We start from the raw sequence: 12555 nt of genomic DNA on the forward strand, positions 1-12555 counted from the left end.
CTGCACTTTCATCTGCACCTTCCTCTCTGTCCCTGTGTAAGGTGGTATAACATGCGGGAAGGGGAACCTTACTTTCAGCAGGGTCAGATTCTGGCTGTGTAGAGTATAAGGGGAATGTAGTGGTCTAGGTCAATGTACCAGCAGACTCATCTAGCAGTGGCTGGGCAATGGGCAGGATGAGGAGGAAACAGATATAGGGCCAAAGAATAAAGTAGGCTAAATGCAGTTCAAAATTGGTAACAGGACTAAACAGGCGGCATTGCTTTGTTCAGTGGAGTAGCAAACCCAAGAGCAGCAGACACTGTTTCAAGGGCATAACCACACTAGTAGGCCAAATGCAGTTTAATATCTGATAGTATAGGGCGAAAGCCAGAATGTGGAAGCTCAGCTTTGTTCAGTTGAGGACAACACCAGGCAGGGGCAGACAGACACCTTTAGTAGGCCGGAACAGCCAATTGCATTTTTAAAAATGGTAATTTGGAACTGAAGGTTGAAGCTCAGCTTTATTCAGTTGAGGACAACACCAGGCAGGGGCAGACAGACACCTTTAGTAGGCCGGAACAGCCAATGGCATTTTTAGAAATGGTAATTTGGAACAGAAGGTAGAAGCTCAGCTTTATTCAGTTGAGGACAACACCAGGCAGGGGCAGACATTCACCTTTAGTAGGCCGGAACAGCCAATGGCATTTTTAAAAATGGTAATTTGGAACAGAAGGTAGAAGCTCAGCTTTATTTAGTTGAGGACAACACCAGGCAGGGGCAGACAGACACCTTTAGTAGGCCGGAACAGCCAATTGCATTTTTAAAAATGGTAATTTGGAACAGAAGGTTGAAGCTCAGCTTTATTCAGTTGAGGACAACACCAGGCAGGGGCAGACAGACACCTTTAGTAGGCCGGAACAGCCAATTTTTAAAAAAAACAGCAGTTAGTAAGAGGCAGAAGGTAGAAGCTCAGCTTTATTCAGTTGAGGACAACACCAGGCAGGGGCAGACAGACACCTTTAGTAGGCCGGAACAGCCAATTGCATTTTTAAAAATGGTAATTTGGAACAGAAGGTTGAAGCTCAGCTTTATTCAGTTGAGGACAACACCAGGCAGGGGCAGACAGACACCTTTAGTAGGCCGGAACAGCCAATTTAAAAAAAAAACAGCAGTTAGTAAGAGGCAGAAGGTAGAAGCTCAGCTTTATTCAGTTGAGGACAACACCAGGCAGGGGCAGACATTCACCTTTAGTAGGCCGGAACAGCCAATTGCATTTTTAAAAATGGTAATTTGGAACTGAAGGTTGAAGCTCAGCTTTATTCAGTTGAGGACAACACCAGGCAGGGGCAGACAGACACCTTTAGTAGGCCGGAACAGCCAATGGCATTTTTAGAAATGGTAATTTGGAACAGAAGGTAGAAGCTCAGCTTTATTCAGTTGAGGACAACACCAGGCAGGGGCAGACATTCACCTTTAGTAGGCCGGAACAGCCAATTGCATTTTTAAAAATGGTAATTTGGAACTGAAGGTTGAAGCTCAGCTTTATTCAGTTGAGGACAACACCAGGCAGGGGCAGACAGACACCTTTAGTAGGCCGGAACAGCCAATGGCATTTTTAGAAATGGTAATTTGGAACAGAAGGTAGAAGCTCAGCTTTATTCAGTTGAGGACAACACCAGGCAGGGGCAGACATTCACCTTTAGTAGGCCGGAACAGCCAATTGCATTTTTAAAAATGGTAATTTGGAACAGAAGGTTGAAGCTCAGCTTTATTCAGTTGAGGACAACACCAGGCAGGGGCAGACAGACACCTTTAGTAGGCCGGAACAGCCAATTTTTTAAAAAAACAGCAGTTAGTAAGAGGCAGAAGGTAGAAGCTCAGCTTTATTCAGTTGAGGACAACACCAGGCAGGGGCAGACATTCACCTTTAGTAGGCCGGAACAGCCAATTGCATTTTTAAAAATGGTAATTTGGAACTGAAGGTTGAAGCTCAGCTTTATTCAGTTGAGGACAACACCAGGCAGGGGCAGACAGACACCTTTAGTAGGCCGGAACAGCCAATGGCATTTTTAGAAATGGTAATTTGGAACAGAAGGTAGAAGCTCAGCTTTATTCAGTTGAGGACAACACCAGGCAGGGGCAGACATTCACCTTTAGTAGGCCGGAACAGCCAATGGCATTTTTAAAAATGGTAATTTGGAACAGAAGGTAGAAGCTCAGCTTTATTCAGTTGAGGACAACACCAGGCAGGGGCAGACAGACACCTTTAGTAGGCCGGAACAGCCAATTTTATTAAAAAAAAGCAGTTAATAAGAGGCAGAAGGTAGAAGCTCAGCTTTATTCAGTTGCAGCTTCTTGGCAATAATATAAAGAAGACGCGACAGGACAACACTCGGTGGATGCCATATCTGTGTTTTCAATGGAAAAAAACCTTTCAGTTAACTACTTGCAGGAGCAAGTTTTTGTAGCTGGTGGACAATTTTTTTAAAAAAAAGCAGTTAATAAGAGGCAGAAGGTAGAAGCTCAGCTTTATTCAGTTGCAGCTTCTTGGCAATAATATAAAGAAGACGCGACAGGACAACACTCGGTGGATGCCATATCTGTGTTTTCAATGGAAAAAAACCTTTCAGTTAACTACTTGCAGGAGAAAGTTTTTGTAGCTGGTGGCCAATTTTTGTACTGTACCAGTTTTTTGTTGTATGTGTTTTTGTTTTTAATGTTAAAATGTCTGCATTTGATATCTCTCCAGTATTTTCTTTTTTATAAGCAAAATACTGCAGTTTTACATCGGTTACATGGATACACAGGCAGCTTGGTGGTGAGTGGAGGAGTATTTAAAGTAGGGACCGCAGACAGGCTATCAAAGGCCTAAAATAACAAACAATAGGCTCATGGCAGCTTTACAGCGGTTACATGGATACACGGGCAGGCAGCTTGGTGGTCAGTGGAGGAGTATTTAAAGTAGGGACCGCAGACAGGCTATCAAAGGCCTAAAATAACAAACAATAGGCTCATGGCAGCTTTACAGCGGTTACATGGATACACGGGCAGCTTGGTGGTGAGTGGAGGAGTATTTAAAGTAGGGACCGCAGACAGGCTATCAAAGGCCTAAAATAACAAACAATAGGCTCATGGCAGCTTTACAGCGGTTACATGGATACACAGGCAGCTTGGTGGTGAGTGGAGGAGTATTTAAAGTAGGGACCGCAGACAGGCTATCAAAGGCCTAAAATAACAAACAATAGGCTTATGGCAGTTTTACAGCGGTTACATGGATACACGGGCAGGCAGCTTGGTGGTCAGTGGAGGAGTATTTAAAGTAGGGACCGCAGACAGGCTATCAAAGGCCTAAAATAACAAACAATAGGCTCATGGCAGCTTTACAGCGGTTACATGGATACACAGGCAGCTTGGTGGTGAGTGGAGGAGTATTTAAAGTAGGGACCGCAGACAGGCTATCAAAGGCCTAAAATAACAAACAATAGGCTCATGGCAGCTTTACAGCGGTTACATGGATACACAGGCAGCTTGGTGGTGAGTGGAGGAGTATTTAAAGTAGGGACCGCAGACAGGCTATCAAAGGCCTAAAATAACAAACAATAGGCTTATGGCAGTTTTACAGCGGTTACATGGATACACGGGCAGGCAGCTTGGTGGTCAGTGGAGGAGTATTTAAAGTAGGGACCGCAGACAGGCTATCAAAGGCCTAAAATAACAAACAATAGGCTCATGGCAGCTTTACAGCGGTTACATGGATACACAGGCAGCTTGGTGGTGAGTGGAGGAGTATTTAAAGTAGGGACCGCAGACAGGCTATCAAAGGCCTAAAATAACAAACAATAGGCTTATGGCAGTTTTACAGCGGTTACATGGATACACGGGCAGGCAGCTTGGTGGTGAGTGGAGGAGTATTTAAAGTAGGGACCGCAGACAGGCTATCAAAGGCCTAAAATAACAAACAATAGGCTCATGGCAGTTTTACAGCGGTTACATGGATACACGGGCAGGCAGCTTGGTGGTCAGTGGAGGAGTATTTAAAGTAGGGACCGCAGACAGGCTATCAAAGGCCTAAAATAACAAACAATAGGCTTATGGCAGTTTTACAGCGGTTACATGGATACACGGGCAGGCAGCTTGGTGGTCAGTGGAGGAGTATTTAAAGTAGGGACCGCAGACAGGCTATCAAAGGCCTAAAATAACAAACAATAGGCTCATGGCAGCTTTACAGCGGTTACATGGATACACAGGCAGCTTGGTGGTGAGTGGAGGAGTATTTAAAGTAGGGACCGCAGACAGGCTATCAAAGGCCTAAAATAACAAACAATAGGCTTATGGCAGTTTTACAGCGGTTACATGGATACACGGGCAGGCAGCTTGGTGGTCAGTGGAGGAGTATTTAAAGTAGGGACCGCAGACAGGCTATCAAAGGCCTAAAATAACAAACAATAGGCTCATGGCAGTTTTACAGCGGTTACATGGATACACGGGCAGGCAGCTTGGTGGTCAGTGGAGGAGTATTTAAAGTAGGGACCGCAGACAGGCTATCAAAGGCCTAAAATAACAAACAATAGGCTCATGGCAGCTTTACAGCGGTTACATGGATACACAGGCAGCTTGGTGGTGAGTGGAGGAGTATTTAAAGTAGGGACCGCAGACAGGCTATCAAAGGCCTAAAATAACAAACAATAGGCTCATGGCAGCTTTACAGCGGTTACATGGATACACAGGCAGCTTGGTGGTGAGTGGAGGAGTAGTGCAAGGAGTGTCTGTCCCAGTACTCCCAAAATATAAATAGATGTTAATGTCTCGCAAAACAACCAAAACAAAAAAAAAGGTGGCATACTTAGGTACAGGGGTGGGCTCATCTACTGAGTTTCTGACATAGTAATTTGGCAGTAACTATTTAATGGTGCCAATATAGGACACAGACACAGACTACTTTAAGTTGCATCATAGATGTCTACAAATTTGTATTGTCAGTGCCAGACATTGAATGATGTCAGCGAATAGACTAAAGATTGGTGGAGCTGTGCGACATAATTTTGCACGTGGTAGAGCACATTTTGAGCTGGGGTAGGGGGGAACTCTCTTGAGGCCGGCGGGACCGCCCCAGGGCCCCTCATGTTACAACGGTGTGTCTGACGTTGGGTGCGCACCACCACCGCCAGAGACACTACATTGTACTATGAGGGACCCAGTAGCAATGCCGTCAACCAAAAGCGAGCACACCCACCTCTTCAGACAAACAGCAGTCTCACGGGTGCTTGCGCCAAGTCGCGATACCACGGCCCCGTGTGGGGAGTTTTGCCATTTAGGGAGGTGTAAACATGTCGTATGCTGTACAATCAGCTGCAGCAAATTAGACATTAGAAAAGTAATTCACAGGCAAGAGCTTTTCATAGGAAAGCTAGGTGTCGGCCGGGCAAGGTGGGGCAAAAGATTTCGAAATCCAGTTGTGGTTCATTTTAATGAATGTTAGATCGTCAACATTTTGGGTAGCCAGACGAGTCCTTTTTTCGGTTAATATTGAACCTGCAGCACTGAATACTCTTTCTGATAGGACACTTGCTGCCGGGCAAGCAAGCTCCTGCAATGCATATTCTGCCAATTCTGGCCAGGTGTCTAATTTGGAGGCCCAGTAATCAAATGGGAATGACGGTTGAGGGAGAACATCGATAAGGGATGAAAAATAGTTAGTAACCATACTGGACAAATGTTGTCTCCTGTCACTTTCAATTGATGCAGCAGTACCTGTCCTGTCTGCGGTCATAGCAAAATCACTCCACAACCTGGTCAGAAAACCCCTCTGTCCAACGCCACTTCTGATGTGTGCACCCCTAACACTCCTAGTCTGCTGCCCCCTGGAGCTCGTGTGAGAACGATCACGTGCGCTGTGTGCTGGGAATGCCTGAAGCAAACGGTCAACAAGAGTTGATTGTTTGGTTGCTAATATTAGTTCCAAGTTCTCATGTGGCATAATATTTTGCAATTTGCCTTTATAGCGTGGATCAAGGAGGCAGGCCAACCAGTAATCGTCATCGTTCATCATTTTCGTAATGCGTGTGTCCCTTTTTAGGATACGTAAGGCATAATCCGCCATGTGGGCCAAAGTTCCAGTTGTCAAATCTCCGGTTGTGATTGGTTGAGGGGCAGTTGCAGGCAAATCTACGTCACTTGTGTCCCTCAAAAAACCAGAACCCGGCCGTGACACGCAACCAATTTCCTGTGCCCCCGGGAAAGGTTCGGCATTAAAAATATACTCATCCCCATCATCCTCCTCGTCCTCCACCTCCTCTTCGCCCGCTACCTCGTCCTGTACACTGCCCTGACCAGACAATGGCTGACTGTCATCAAGGCTTTCCTCTTCCTCTGGTGCAGACGCCTGCTCCTTTATGTGCGTCAAACTTTGCATCAGCAGACGCATTAGGGGGATGCTCATGCTTATTACGGCGTTGTCTGCACTAACCAGCCATGTGCATTCCTCAAAACACTGAAGGACTTGACACATGTCTTGTATCTTAGACCACTGCACACCTGACAACTCCATGTCTGCCATCCTACTGCCTGCCCGTGTATCCTCCCACAAATAAATAACAGCACGCCTCTGTTCGCACAGTCTCTGAAGCATGTGCAGTGTTGAGTTCCACCTTGTTGCAACGTCTATGATTAGGCGATGCTGGGGAAGGTTCAAAGACCGCTGATAGGTCTGCATACGGCTGGCGTGTACAGGCGAACGTCGGATATGTGAGCAAAGTGCACGCACTTTGAGGAGCAGGTCGGAGAACCCAGGATAAGTTTTCAATAAGCACTGCACCACCAGGTTTAAGGTGTGAGCCAGGCAAGGAATGTGTTTCAGTTGGGAAAGGGAGATGGCAGCCATGAAATTCCTTCCGTTATCACTCACTACCTTGCCTGCCTCAAGATCTACTGTGCCCAGCCACGACTGCGTTTCTTGTTGCAAGAACTCGGATAGAACTTCCGCGGTGTGTCTGTTGTCGCCCAAACACTTCATAGCCAATACAGCCTGCTGACGCTTGGCAGTAGCTGGCCCATAATGGGACAACTGGTGTGCAACAGTGTCATCTGCCGATGGAGTGGTTGGCAGACTGTGTTCTGTGGAAGAGCTGTAGCTTCTGCAGGAGGACGAGGAGGAGGAGGAGGAGGGGGTGCGAACGCCTACAGCCAACTGTTTCCTAGACCGTGGGCTAGGCACAACTGTCCCTAAATTGATGTCGCCTGTGGACCCTGCATCCACCACATTCACCCAGTGTGCCGTGATGGACACATAACGTCCCTGGCCATGCCTACTGGTCCATGCATCTGTAGTCAGGTGCACCTTTGTACTCACAGATTGCCTGAGTGCATGGACGATGCGCTGTTTAACATGCTGGTGCAGGGCTGGGATGGCTTTTCTGGAAAAAAAGTGTCGACTGGGTAGCTCGTATCGTGGTTCAGCGTACTCCATCAGGGCTTTGAAAGCTTCGCTTTCAACTAACCGGTAGGGCATCATCTCTAACGAGATTAGTCTAGCTATGTGGGCGTTAAAACCCTGTGTACGCGGATGCGAGGATAAGTACTTCCTTTTTCTAACCAAAGTCTCATGTAGGGTGAGCTGGACTGGAGAGCTGGAGATCGTGGAACTTTCGGGTGTGCCGGTGTACATGGCAGACTGAGAGACGGTTGGAGACGGTATTGTTTCCGCCGGTGCCCTAGATGCAATATTTCCTCCTACAAAACTGGTGGTTCCCTGACCCTGACTGCTTTTGGCTGGCAAAGAAACCTGCACAGATACTGCCGGTGGTGCGGAAAATGGTGGCCTTACAGTGACGGAAGGGATGTTGCGTTGCTGACTAGCTTCATTGGCCGAGGGTGCTACAACCTTAAGGGACGTTTGGTAGTTAGTCCAGGCTTGAAAATGCATGGTGGTTAAGTGTCTATGCATGCAACTAGTATTTAGACTTTTCAGATTCTGACCTCTGCTTAAGCTAGTTGAACATTTTTGACAGATGACTTTGAGCTGATCAGTTGGATGTTGTTTAAAAAAATGCCAGACTGCACTCTTCCTAGACTCGGATCCCTTTTCAGGGATTGCAGACTGAGCTTTAACCGGATGGCCACGCTGTCCTCCAACAGGTTTTGGCTTTGACACGCGTTTTGGGCCAGATACGGGCCCGGCAGATGGAACCTGTTGCGATGTTGATGCCTGCTGCGGCCCCTCCTCCACCTCCGCTTCTGAACTACTGCCGCCTGCACCCTGTTCCCCCAATGGCTGCCAATCGGGGTCAATAACTGGGTCATCTATTACCTCCTCTTCGAGCTCGTGTGCAACTTCGTCTGTGTCACTGTGTCGGTCGGTGGTATAGCGTTCGTGGCGGGGCAACATAGTCTCATCAGGGTCTGATTGTGGATCTGTACCCTGAGAGGGCAATGTGGTGGTCTGAGTCAAAGGAGCAGCATAGTACTCTGGCTGTGGCTGTGCATCAGTGCACTCCATGTCAGAATATACTTGTAATGGGCATGGCCTGTTAAATGTTTCACTTTCTAAGCCAGGGACGGTATGTGTAAAGAGCTCCATGGAGTGACCCGTTGTGTCGCCTGCTGCATCCTTCTCTCTTGTTGTAGTTTTTGCTGAGGAGGACAAGGAAGCGACTTGTCCCTGACCGTGAACATCCACAAGCGACGCGCTGCTTTTACATTTACCAGTTTCGGAAGAGGAGGCAAAAGAGCTAGAGGCTGAGTCTGCAATGTAAGCCAAAACTTGCTGTTGCTGCTCCGCCTTTAAAAGCGGTTTTCCTACTCCCAGAAAAGAGAGCGTTCGAGGCCTTGTGTAGCCTGACGACGAAACTGGCTCCACAGCTCCAGACTTAGGTGGAATATTTTTATCCCCACGACCACCTGATGCTCCACTACCACTACCATCATTACCAGCTGACAATGAACGCCCACGACGACCTCTTGCACCAGACTTCCTCATTGTTTTAAAATCTTAACCAAAGTAACTTTATTTGTTGCTGTCAAACAACTTACACGGTGAGCTATAACTTCAGTATGATTTCAATATCCCTTAACAGGTTGGTGAGACCACAAGGAAAATCAGGCACAATGTTACACACTCTGTTTTCTGTGGCACAAAATCACAGAGATGACACACACGCAGGACTGTCACTCAAGCACTAATGTCAATATTAATCTCCCACCTAATTTATTTATTTTTTTTTTTCAGGGAGACTTTAGAAACCAAATAATATTAAAAAAACCAAAAAAATAAATAGCCTTTCTATGGCCCACTGAATGAGAGAGAGAGGTGGCACACCCAGGAGTCAAGACTGGCACACAAGCTGAAAGGGCAATATTACTCTCCCACTGTTTTTTTAAGTTTTTTTTTTTTTATTTTCAGGGAGACTTTAGAAACCAAATAATATTAAAAAAACCAAAAAAATAAATAGGCTTTCTATGGCCCACTGAATGAGAGAGAGGTGGCACACCCAGGAGTCAAGACTGGCACACAAGCTGAAAGGGCAATATTACTCTCCCACTGTTTTTTTTTTTTTTTTTTTTTTCAGGGAGACTTTAGAAACCAAATAATAAGAAAAAAAATAAATAAATAAATAGGCTTTCTATAGCCCACTGAATGAGAGATAGCACACACAGCAGTGGCACACAAGCCCTGACTGAGGCCAATATTTTTCTACCACTGATTGATGTAGTGTTTTTGTGTTGAGGTAGATTTTAGAACACAAATCAAGGAAAAAAAAAAATGCTTTCTATGGCCCACTGAATGAGAGAGGTGGCACACCCAGGAGTCAAGACTGGCACACAAGCTGAAAGGGCAATATTACTCTCCCACTGTTTTTTTATGTATTTTTTGTTTTTTAAGGGAGACTTTAGAAACCCAATAATATTTTTAAAAAAAATAAATAGGCTTTCTATGGCCCACTGAATGAGAGAGGTGGCACACCCAGGAGTCAAGACTGGCACACAAGCTGAAAGGGCAATATTACTCTCCCACTGTTTTTTTATGTTTTTTTTTTTTTTCAGGGAGACTTTAGAAACCAAATAATATTAAAAAAACCAAAAAAATAAATAGGCTTTCTATGGCCCACTGAATGAGAGGGAGGTGGCACACCCAGGAGTCAAGACTGGCACACAAGCTGAAAGGGCAATATTACTCTCCCACTGTTTTTTTTTTTTTGTTTTTTTTTCAGGGAGACTTTAGAAACCAAATAATAAGAAAAAAAATAAATAAATAAATAGGCTTTCTATAGCCCACTGAATGAGAGATAGCACACACAGCAGTGGCACACAAGCCCTGACTGAGGCCAATATTTTTCTCCCACTGATTGATGTAGTGTTTTTGTGTTGAGGTAGATTTTAGAACACAAATCAAGGAAAAAAAAAAATGCTTTCTATGGCCCACTGAATGAGAGAGGTGGCACACCCAGGAGTCAAGACTGGCACACAAGCTGAAAGGGCAATATTACTCTCCCACTGTTTTTTTATGTATTTTTTGTTTTTTAAGGGAGACTTTAGAAACCCAATAATATTTAAAAAAATAAATAAATAGGCTTTCTATGGCCCACTGAATGAGAGAGGTGGCACACCCAGGAGTCAAGACTGGCACACAAGCTGAAAGGGCAATATTACTCTCCCACTGTTTTTTTATGTTTTTTTTTTTTCAGGGAGACTTTAGAAACCAAATAATATTAAAAAAACCAAAAAAATAAATAGGCTTTCTATGGCCCACTGAATGAGAGAGAGGTGGCACACCCAGGAGTCAAGACTGGCACACAAGCTGAAAGGGCAATATTACTCTCCCACTGTTTTTTTTTTTTTTTTTTTTTTTTCAGGGAGACTTTAGAAACCAAATAATAAGAAAAAAAATAAATAAATAAATAGGCTTTCTATAGCCCACTGAATGAGAGATAGCACACACAGCAGTGGCACACAAGCCCTGACTGAGGCCAATATTTTTCTACCACTGATTGATGTAGTGTTTTTGTGTTGAGGTAGAATTTAGAACACAAATTACGGAAAAAATAAATAGGCTTTCTATGGCCCACTCAGTGAGAGATGGCACACACAGGGATGGCACTGTAGCAGAAATGCCAATCTTAATCTCCCACAAAAAAAAAAAAAAAAAACAGGGACTGTCCTACAATTACTATCTCCCTGCAGTAATCTAAGCCAGGTATGGCAGGCAGCAATAGGAGTGGACTGATGCACAAATTAAATAAAAAGTGTGGACAAACAAAAAAGATAGCTGTGCAGAAAGGAACAAGAGGATATGTGCTTTGAAAAAAGCAGTTGGTTTCCACAGTGGCGTACACACAGCAATACAGCTATCACGGAGCCTTCTAGGGCAGCCCAATGAGCTACAGCGCTGAGGGGAAAAAAAAAAAAATAGCTTCCACTGTTCCTGCACACCGAAGGTGGTGTTGGACAGTGGAAATCGCTACAGCACAAGCGGTTTGGTGGTTAGTGGACCCTGCCTAACGCTCTCCCTGCTTCTGACGAAGCGGCAGCAACCTCTCCCTAAGCTCAGATCAGCAGCAGTAAGATGGCGGTCGGCGGGAACGCCCCTTTATAGCCCCTGTGACGCCGCAGACAGCAAGCCAATCACTGCAATGCCCTTCTCTAAGATGGTGGGGACCAGGATCTATGTCATCACGCTGCCCACACTCTGCGTTCACCTTCATTGGCTGAGAAATGGCGCTTTTCGCGTCATTGAAACGCGACTTTGGCGCGAAAGTCGCGTACCGCATGGCCGACAAGCACAGGGGTCGGATCGGGTTTCATGAGACGCCGACTTAGCCAAAAGTCGGCGACTTTTGAAAATGATCGACCCGTTTCGCTCAACCCTAGTCACGAGAATAAAAGTAGTATAATTGGGACCTAACCCAGCAGATGTAGACCAACCATGACTGTTCACATTTCCACAAATTAGTGTTAACATCAGCAGAAGCCACAGAAGCCACACTAAAGATATCACAGAGTGCAGTTACGTGACAATGCATAACACTAAAAAATGCAATATCACTGAGTCTGTACAGTCTGCGATTGGGGAGCAAAAGTCCTTGGAGATCCATGACTTGTTCACCTTGATGAAAGTTAGGCGGTCTACACTTTCAGGGGACAGCCGGCTGCGCTTATCCATCAGGACACCACCAGCAAAATGCAAATAAATTTATATAATTTATACAATGTGATTTTCTGGATTTTATTGTTGATATTCTATCTCTCAATGTTAAAATTAACCGACCCTTCAAGTTATAGACTGTTTACGTCTTTGTAAGTGGGCAAACGTACAAAATCAGCAAGGGATCAAATACTTATTTCCCCCACTGTATCTATTATCTATCTATTATCTTTCTATCTACAGTTGTGCTCAAAAGTTTACATACCCCGGCAGAATTTTTGCTTTCTTGGACTTTTGTCAGAGAATATGAATGATAACACCAAAACTTTTTTTTTTAGTGGTTGGGTGAAGCCATTTATTGTCAGACTACTGTGTTTTCTCTTTTTAAATCATAATGACAACCCAAAACATCCAAATGACCCTGACCAAAAGTTCAC

This window comes from Ranitomeya variabilis, chromosome 2, assembly GCF_051348905.1.
Source record: "Ranitomeya variabilis isolate aRanVar5 chromosome 2, aRanVar5.hap1, whole genome shotgun sequence".
NCBI classification, from domain to species: Eukaryota; Metazoa; Chordata; class Amphibia; order Anura; family Dendrobatidae; genus Ranitomeya; species Ranitomeya variabilis.